The sequence below is a fragment of the Pogoniulus pusillus genome, chromosome 31, assembly GCF_015220805.1.
Source record: "Pogoniulus pusillus isolate bPogPus1 chromosome 31, bPogPus1.pri, whole genome shotgun sequence".
Taxonomy (NCBI): Eukaryota; Metazoa; Chordata; class Aves; order Piciformes; family Lybiidae; genus Pogoniulus; species Pogoniulus pusillus.
In genome coordinates, this window is record NC_087294.1 from 9,731,133 (window position 1) to 9,741,182 (window position 10,050).

The 10,050-nt window shown below is 45.1% G+C and overlaps 1 long non-coding RNA gene across 1 annotated transcript; it reads left to right on the forward strand.

The window, feature by feature from the left end:
* Positions 1–2,103: 2,103 nt before the first annotated feature.
* Positions 2,104–9,188, forward strand: LOC135189200 (uncharacterized). The gene is made up of 3 exons (XR_010307963.1): positions 2,104–2,190; positions 6,600–6,675; positions 8,548–9,188. It is a non-coding gene; the product is annotated as an uncharacterized LOC135189200 (long non-coding RNA).
* The last annotated feature ends 862 nt before the right edge of the window (positions 9,189–10,050 follow it).

Below are 10,050 nucleotides of genomic sequence, written 5' to 3' on the forward strand. Positions count from 1 at the left end.
CTACAGATATCACAGTACTCTGAAAGTAAAAGCTCCTGCACTCATGCTCATCTCACAAAATCATAAGAGAATACTTCATTGCTCTGATCAAAGCTGCTCATTTCATGCTTCAAAAACTGCTGCAGTATTGTTACTATCATTATGACAAAGGTCAATATTCCCTGAATGGAAACCAGAACAGTATGAGACAAGTACAGAACACTGCAGGTTTGGGTGCACCAGAGCTGAGAAACATAGAATCAACCAAGTTGGAAGAGACCTCCAAGATCATACAGTCCAACCTAGCACCCAGCCCTGTCCAATCAGCTAGGCTATGTCACTAAGTGCCTTACCCAGGCTTTTCTTCAACACCTCCTGGGATGGTGACTGCACCACCTCCCTGGGCAGAGAAGACTACTGACATCACAGAGATCATTCTGGATTTCTTCTGCTGCTTGTAGCATCTTTGGGTTTTTTTTGGTGTTTATACAGGTATTGAAAATGAAGGAAGAGGAGCCAAGTGTTAATTGCTTTCTTCACAGTTTGTAATGAAGTGTAAACAGCAAAAAGACCTTTCCCAAACATCCTGCTAGATAATTGGCCACCCACAACTGCAGTCCTGTTTAAGGTTTTCCCTCCTACCCTGCTGCATCAAAGAAATGGAACAGCAGGGTGTGTAATTATAGTTGCATTCAACACAGCATCATCTCTGCTACCGGTGGGAGTCAGGAACACATGGGAAAGCAATCTCTGCTCAGGCAGCAGGGTGACATTGCAGTGTACAGGGTAAGATGGAGGAAGTGTATCTGTCTAGGACGTAGTGCCACTCCATCTGCTGATAGAACTTTATCTGCTTGTCTCGTTGCACTCAGCACATCGCCACTAAAGAAGGGGAGAATCAGGGCTGTTCATAGAGGTGGAGGCAAGTAGCTGAAAACCCATCTGCATGTTAACAACCTATGTGACTGTCTGACTGAATGACCTGTGAAAAGTAGAGATTAGGTTTTTTTTCAACACAAGGGGGAATTTCTTTACTGTAAGGGTCACAGAGCACTGGAAAAGGCTCCCCAGAGAGGTTGTGGAGTCTCCTTCTCTGGAGCCTTTCAAGGCCTGTCTGGCTGTGTTCCTCTGTGATCTGTGTTAGATAGCATTGTCCTGCTCTGGCAGGGATGTTGGACTCCATGATCTCCTTGGGTCCCTTCCAACCCTTAACATCCTATGATCATCCACACATATACTAATGGACCATCTTAAACATCAGGCAGTACTAAAATGTTAATATTAATTTAAGATTAAAATAGCATCAGGACCATTCATATATGTATATATATATATGTATATACACACCCAGACACTTATGTGTATGTCTGTGTGTTTGAGCATATGTGTATACAGCTACATTATGTCCACTCTAATAACTCGTCACATATTCAAGTTGCTTTTTATATGTTCTTATCTTGGTATTCCTGAAACCTATCAGGCAACTTTGATAAAATTTACTTACTTATCCTCATGCCCAAGCTGTTTTAAAGGGCACCCAATTTTCTGTCTGTACTGATCTAAATCCACCTGATTTATTGTAAGACATCTTGTTTTCCCTGGAAGCTGCTGGTCAGCAGCTAAACCACTGAAAGCAGAGATGATAAGAGTGCCTCTTCAGCCTGGCATTTGATTCATTAGCTTTTTGGATTAAATTTGTCTCTTATGAGGAAAGGGAAGGGAAAGGAAAGGGGAAGAAGGAAGGGGGAAGGGAATCACAGAATCACAGAATGTTAGGGACTGGAAGGGACCTCAAAAGATCATCTGATCCAACCCTCCTGTCAAAAGCAGAACCACCATTTTTTATTACAGTCCAGATTTTCTTTATTTCTTTTATCCCACTTCTCACCCATCTCCCTCTTTTCCTCTTCATCTCCTATTTTCCCCCCATCTTCCTCCCTTTCTTTCCACCTCCCTCCTTTCCTCTCCATCTCCCTCCTTTCAGCACTATCTCCTCTTTTCTACCACACCTGCCCCTACCCCACCCCACACAGCAATTTCCCCTTTTTCTCCCCAAACCCAGAGCACCTGGGTGCTGTTGGAGTCTCCTCCCACCCCAGGTGTGACCACTTTGCCCTCCCTGCCCACTCCCCTTTTTAACCAGCTCCAGGAGAGGCAGAAGCCCTAAGCTGTGCCCAACTGGGCAGAGGGATCCTTCTCCCATCATCACTGGTGAGTCCCCATGGAGCGCACCGGGTGAATGGTGAAGGGTTTCAAAAGGCCGGGGGGCCTGGTGGCCCCCCGGTTAGATAGGACAGAGACTTCATCATTACTCTAACATCATCACTGGGTGTTGGTTGGACCTCCTTACTTGGGCTGAGCTCCTCTGTGTTTAGCCACTTGCTTTTGCTCATTTACGAAGAGCTTAAGTACTTGGCTGAACTGGAAGCTCATGGAGGAGTAGTATTGTGTTGTTGTGTAATTATTTGGGTTGGAAAAGCTCTATAAGATCATCAAGCTCAACCCAACACCACCATGGATGTTAGACCATGTTTGCAAGTGCCATGGCCACATGTTGCTTGAACACCTCTAGGTGCCTGGGCAGCCAGTTCCAATGCCTGACCACTCCTGCAGCACAGAAATTGTTCCTTGTGTCCAACCTAAACCTCCCCTGGCACAATTTCAGGCCATTTTTTCTCCTTTATTACCTGATACCAGGGAGAAGAGACCAACTTCCACATCACTGCAACTTCCTTTCAGGGAGTTGTAGAGTGTAATGAGGTCTCCCTCCAGTCTCCTCCACACTAAACAATCCCAGTTCCTAGCCACTCCTCACCAGCCCTGCTCTCCAGACCCTTCCCCAACTTCATTTCCTGGACTCACTCCAGCCTCTCAATGTCTTTCTTGGCATTAGGGCCCCAAAGCTGAATCCAGGATATGAGGTGTGGCTTCACCAGTGTGCACTACAGAGGCACCATTCCTTCCCTGCTCCTGCTGGTCACACCATTGCTAGTCCAGGAAGAAGAGAAGGGAAGAGATTGTTTTTCTATTAGTGTTTGACAGAACTCTATTGCTAATTGTTGTAATAAGTAATTTATGTGCAGTAGATTTATTTTCTCCCAATTATAATATTACTCTTCCTGGTTTTTTTTCCCCCTTTGCCCAGTTGAAAATCCTAGCCCACATTGTTGGCCAGATAGGCTCCACATTTCATTTAAAATAAGGAAGGCTAGCTTTGCTCTCATGGTTCTCCACATATTTTGCTCAAAGTTGATGAAATTACATATCTACATGAGGGGCAAAATAATGCCTATTTGTTATAGAAATAAAAGTGAGGGTTTTCTTCTGCTAAGGAAAGAAAAAAGATTAATAATCTATTTTTTTTGTCATTTATTCTTCAGTATTTAAAGGCAAAAGAAATAGCTAAGCTGATTTAAATTAAATTTTACAAAGCATATGCTCCTGGGCAGAAATCTTATAAATCCACATTCAGCCCAAAGCACATTTTTATGGTTGAGCTATAATAAATTACTCAGAACAGGGATTCCCCTGGAACTGCTGACAGAGTACAGTAGCACGGAAGGTATTATTGCTATAAAGCTTCACAGTAGTGTTTGAATTCAGTTGACAGAACCAGCAGGGCCATTTTTGCTCAGTTTGATCTCTCATCACAAAAACCTGCTAGAGCCACATGCTACAGAGAATAAAACACCAGAATAAAAGCCCGAAATTCAAGGCATGATAATGATCAAAAATAATAAAGCATGTCCCAATGCTGTAATCCATTTTGCACACCAACGTGGTCATTCTGAGTGTCTTGACACAGGGGAAAGGCAGAAAAAGCAAAGTAGTTGTGAAGTAAGCTCATCAACAGTTAAAAGCCAAGGTGATCTGCAATGGGCATGGCTTTATTTAGCAGATGCCTGTTAGCTTACAGTGAAACTCATTCTGCAGAATAGGATAATCTGTCTGGTGGTTACACAACGTTAATATTGCTTGGCAATGCAGGGGTGCACCAAGAGCATAACAGATGACAAGGAGAGCTTGACAAAACAGTAAGAATTGGAGGACAAGTGTGGACTTTACCTGATGGTTCTGCAAAATGCATGGTAAAAGTCTAATGTTAGGGGTTCACTATTGGAAAGAAATGTTTACATTAAGCTTTCCTTCTGCATATGCCTCTGTGTCCTTTGAGTAGGTTGCCAGGTTATTTAATGGCCTGGTTAGTCTTGTATCAAACCCAAGCTGTGGTCTGTTTCACATAAGGGAAGCATGATGGCTACTAAAATTTGGTCTCTTTCACATAAGAGAAGCATGATGGCTACTAAAATTTGGTCTGTTTCACATAAGGGAAGTATGATGGCTACTAAAATTGGAAGATCTTTCCCTGCATTATCTAATTGAAGCATTTTAGTCTGCCTTTTGGGAGGGTGCTAGGGTCACAGAGTAGAAGGTGTCAGAGAGAAAATGTAGACCATGTGGCTGTGTTCAGTAGTCCTCTATGCTTGCTGCTCTCTGAATTAGAAACAGCAACTGGTGCAGCTCCAAGTATCAACAGATTGAACATAAAAGGCCTGTCCTGCATGTCAAATACAGCAAATCACTGCTTTGCTCTCAGCACGCCACCATAGCCAAAGTAAGAGAGTGCATCTCTCCTGTAATCCTTGATACATGTGATGCAAAGCATTGAAGTTAGGTGAAATTCACTCCAAGTAGTGTGCTTTGCATACTAAAAGATAAGGACATTGTGATCAGAGCTGATTTGAGTTAAGGAACTATATTTCTGGTAGCTCACACACATGGCTAGAAGTGAAAGACACACAAATGCAGGTGTGCATGTGAAAAGCAAGCAGCTGTGCACACACTCCTGCTCTGTGCTCTTTGCTCGGGCTCTGCATGGTCAGAGCTGATTCAAGGGTACCTGATGAAACCAGGAGTCTCTGCAAAACTTGTGAGTGGGTTTCCCAGGCCCCTTCACAGAGTCTGCTTTATCACATGTGCTCTACAAACTTAAAATGGAAAACCCTCGAGGCATATTTTTCCTTCTGAGTGTTACTGAGGTTCATCCTCTGACTCTAGGGACAACACTGCATGAATCTGTTACATTCAAAGAGCTTTTTCTTAGCGATGCTTTCAAGAAGAGATCATCTATTGTGCTTAAAGGCAGAACCTGAGTGAATATGTAGGCAGGGATTGACTGAATATATCTGAAAAACAAGCATTTTAAACCCCTGAACTTCAACTGCAGATGACTAAAGCATTTTTCCTCATTATATGACTGTTTGAACATTTTGCAGAAGGCTACTATTAAGCACATTCTGTAATCTGAGAGTATTTTAATGCAATGAAAGCTTTAAAGAATCTGCAGACTGCTCCAGAGGTTTCCTAAATAGAAGATTTCAGTCTCAAGGAAACAGAAAGATACATCAGCTTACTTTATTGGGATTTTTTTGTTGTTGTTCTTTCTTATTCGCTAATTAAAGTGAGAAAGACTTCTGCTCTCTCTTTCAGACATTTCACATGCTCTGCCTTGTGCACATTTAGGAATTGGAACCCCTTGTACCCACTGGCTGATGTCTGTCTGTGAGACTATGTTCAAAGAGAACCCTCTACAAAGCAGAGGTGACCTATAGCTGCTCAGGATATCCAGCGTTCCTTAGGACTGCGATTTAGATCAAAAGCCTTGTCTCAAGGAAACAGGGAAAGCCTCTCTTTAACAGTGATTTAATTCTCTTCCACCAGTAAGAGCACTGAAGTTGAGCCAGCCATGTGCCCAGGTGGCCAAGAGAGCCAATGACATCCTGGCCTGGATCAGCAACAGTGTGGCCAGCAGGACAAGGGAGGTTATTCTTCCCCTGTGTTCACCACTGGTCAGGCCACACCTTGAGTCCTGTGTCCAGTTCTGGGCTCCTCAATTCAAGAGAGATGTTGAGGTGTTGGAAGATGTCCAGAGAAGAGCAACAAGGCTGGTGAAGGGCCTGGAACACAAACCCTAGGAGGAGAGGCTGAGGGAGCTGGGGGTGTGCAGCCTGGAGAAGAGGAGGCTCTGGGCAGACCTCATTGCTGTCTACAACTACCTGCAGGGAGGCTGGAGCCAGGTGGGGTTGGTCTCTTCTGCCAGGCAACCAGCAAGAGAACAAGGGGACACAGTCTCGAGTTGCACCAGGGGAGGTCTAGGCTGGATGTTAGGAGGAAGTTGTTGGCAGAGAGAGTGATTGGCATTGGAATGGGCTGCCCAGGGAGATGGTGGAGTCACCATCCCTGGAGGTGTTCAAGAAAAGCCTGGCTGAGGCACTTAGTGCCATGGTCTGGTTGACTGGCTAGGGCTGGGTGCTAGGTTGGCCTGGATGATCTTGGAGGTCTCTTCCAACCTGGTTGATTCTATGATAAAGTCATGTTACAGGGGGCTGGACTGGATAGATCAGCTGCAGAGGACCCTTCCAACTGCTGTCACTTCATAATTCTGTAATGCAGCAAATTAGCACTGACAAGCTGAAGTGAAACTGTGGCAGCAAGACAGTGCAAATACCTTGTGCAGCCATTACTGGTGAAACGAGAGCAGCAGTGGCAGCCCTGGAAAAGAGCTGAACTTAACGTTTCAGCTTGAACTCCTTGTGAATAATGAGTCTTTTCACTTGCAGGTTCAGTGTCCTCTGCAGCTCACGTTATTGCCTTTCTCCTCCCCCTGGCTGCCTGGCTGAACCCTGAGGTGACATGGTAATGCTAATCTTTGAATCTTTGTTATTTAGTAACTAGTTAATGTCATAGGAATCAAATGCCTTTAAGAAACTCTCCAGAGAGATGAATATGACCCCTGCATACTCTCAGACCCGTTGCGAGGGTCCCCCTGAGTGCTGCTGGGCATGTGGCTGCCAGCAGCCAAGGGTCAGGTCACACTGCTGTGGAATAAAAGGAGAGAGAAGGAGGAAAAGCAAAAAAGAAAAATTAAACAGAGACCTATTACAAAGAGGCTCTCACAAAAATATTGTTTCCTTGTCTGTAAGAAACATCATCTTGGAATGAAACTGGTTTAGAAGGAAAGAGGAGAGGTTTATTCAATAGGCAGATTTTGGCAGAGAAATTCTGGCCCAGGTACAAGAGTACCCAACCCCTTCAGTGAATGAAACGCCAGCCCAGGGCTGGCACTGCCTCCAACCTAACCTTGGCTTGTCAGCATGCCTTCCTGGTGCCCCAGGCAAATGTTGTCCCCTTGACCCTGAGGATGGTGCTTTCTGCCTCTCTCTGCTCCCACAGAAATGCAGGTACATGGGCTCAAGTTTGTTTGCTGGGCATCAAGTGTAGGACAGCATGGACATGACTCCACCAAACCTTGCATTATAGCTAGGGGTGAGAGATCTACCTGAGGTTGCTAAAGTGTAGGGGACACCTGCCTGCTAATTCCAGTAGCTCTCCTTGCAGCTCAAGTACTCAAGTGCACTTTTGAAAGCAACACATCTTCCTTGCAGGGAGAGCCTTGGAAAATGTATTGATCCAAAATGGCCTTTCCTGAGAACGGAGCTAGGAGAAATTATTTGTCTCTTTTTGGGCTTTCCCAGCACATGTGGGGCATGAGGTGGGGCAGGCAGGTGCATATCAATAGAAATAACATGCCCAGGGAAACCAAAGGAGTTTGCTTTACAGCCAGAGACATGTCCAATGATGGCATGGGCCGTCCAAGGTGCCCAAGGACCTTGAGTGCTGGCCCTGGCAGGAGGTAACTGTGGCTGAGGGGCTGCATGGTCCTGCAAGACTGCCTTCTTGCAGGGAGGCTGATGGAATCTTCTGAGTGTCGGTGCGGGAGAAGCTTTGAGGCAACATTTTTGTGTGCTGCTTAAGAAACCAGAAACTTGCAAGCTCTGAATGTGTTTCTGAAACAAATTACCTGCCTTTCTTCCTTTGAGGGAACAAACCCTCATCAGAACTTCCATCTTGCAGGAGATATTGCTGTTTTCCTTTTTAATTGCAACTTGAAGCACCTGAAACATTGAGATCTCCTAGGAGACAGCAATTCTGAGTTTAGACAACTGTGATGGAGGGCTCATAGGCCCAGAATAGGCTTATGCATGCTTTGTCTTGCCTGGACATGGTTTTCTGCCCACACCAGAGGTTAACACATTAGAGGGACACAATAGATCTGGTGCTATAAAGTCTGGCCTGCCCAGGGCCCAGGCTGTGTAACGCAGCTGTGTAAGCCCATGTGCCTAGCTTATCACAGTATCAGCAGGGTTGGAAGAGACCTCACAGATCATCAAGTCCAACCCTTTAGCACAGAGCTCAAGGCCAGACCATGGCACCAAGTGCCACGTCCAACCTTGCCTTGAACAGCCCCAGGGACGGCAACTCCACCACCTCCCTGGGCAGCCTACCAGGTCCTCATATTTGGGATAGCCTATTATGGTATGCTTTGGGTAACTGCCAAGCTGATTGGTCATTCTGGTGGCCAAGGGGCCATTAATCTCAGCCCACATTTGATAAATAGGGGTACACGGGTAAATGAAGTGCTTGCTCACCCGCAATGCTTGCTCTAATGCCTGCTTGCTTGCTTTGCTGCTATTTGCCTGTGCTATCTACTTTTCTCTATGGACACAGAGTCTCCCATGTGCTCCTGTGCAGCCAAGCACCCTATTGCATGCCTGCTGCCCTATCACTGCCTGATAAACTCCACTGCTGCAAGTTACCAGGAGCAGCCCTTGGATGTATGCATGCAATCGGCCTCTGTGGCCAGCATGACTCCATGCTGAGACCATACAGCATCCTGCCTTCTGCACCTGAAGGTTCTGCCAGAAGAAGCCAGGAGAACAAGGTGACAGATGGTCTGCATCCTTTCCCCTGAAGCCAGGAGGATCCCAGCCTCAACGTCCACAGGCAGAGTTCCCTGAAGATTGAACATTTGTATAGGCTGTGACGTAGCCCTGGAGGGTGATTGATAATTAATAAGAATTTGTGAGTAAATGCTTTAATGCCTCTGTAATTCTCCACTGCCTTCTGCCATGAGCAGAAAGAGCTCTGGCCCACCGACTGGGCAAATGGTGCATTGACCCCAGGTGGCAACGGGGATTCTCTCTGTTTATAGTTTGAATGTTTGCTAGTCATTGACAAGTTCTGTTTGATGTTGTTCCTGGAATGTCTTCCATAACCATGTAAGAACAAACATTACTGTTAAAATTCAGTGGTTGGGGGTGGTGAGAGTCCAGAATATTGAAATTAATAAATGATATATTTTTATAAGATATCATCTTGCAGCAATTAATTTCCCCCCTCTGTGACAATAACTTTGCTCACCTTTCACACTCCAGCTTCTACAGCTGCTGGGGCAGAGAAACTGCAGAGAATAACAGAATAACCTTTTTCACTGCAGATTTCATTCATACCAGAACAAGTACCTTACATGCAGTGATTGAGAGAAAAAGTCTGTAGGCAAAGACCAAGTGACCAAGCAGCTAATGGCATTACCATGATGCATATGAGCAGTGGTTACCACATTGTCCTTATTTCTGGTGCAGTTTCATCCTTTCCAAGTACTCTCTGCAAGCTTAATGTTTTAATTCAGGCATACTTTGTGCTTTTGGAAGAGAGTTTTGGGTGCACCATATAATCTAGAGAGAATCAAAGCCATCTTATTGGGGTACAAATAAAATGAGAGACAAAAGTACTCTAGCAGGGACATAACAATGCATGCCTCTAAGGCCTGAACTTGTGTTAAGTATTCTTAAGAGTTTGTACCTAAAATCTGTGATTGGGATTTTTATGGTGGAATCACAATCACAGAATGTCAGGGGCTGGAAGGGACTTTGAAAGATCATCCAGTCCTACCCTACAGAGCAGGATTGCCTAAACCAGATCACACAGGAACATGTCCAGGAAGGTCATGTTCCTCTCCAGAGAGGGAGACTCCACAACCCCCCTGGGCATCCTGTTTCAGTGTTCTGTCACCCTCACAGGGAAAAAATTCCTCATGTTTACATGAAGCTTCCACCCAGTGCCCCTTATCCTGGAAAAAAAAATAGTGGTGCCCTAAGCAAAACTCCAAAGAGAAAAAAAATCTCACATAAAGTTTCCAAGTGACAATAAGATTGCTGATGTCAAGACTAG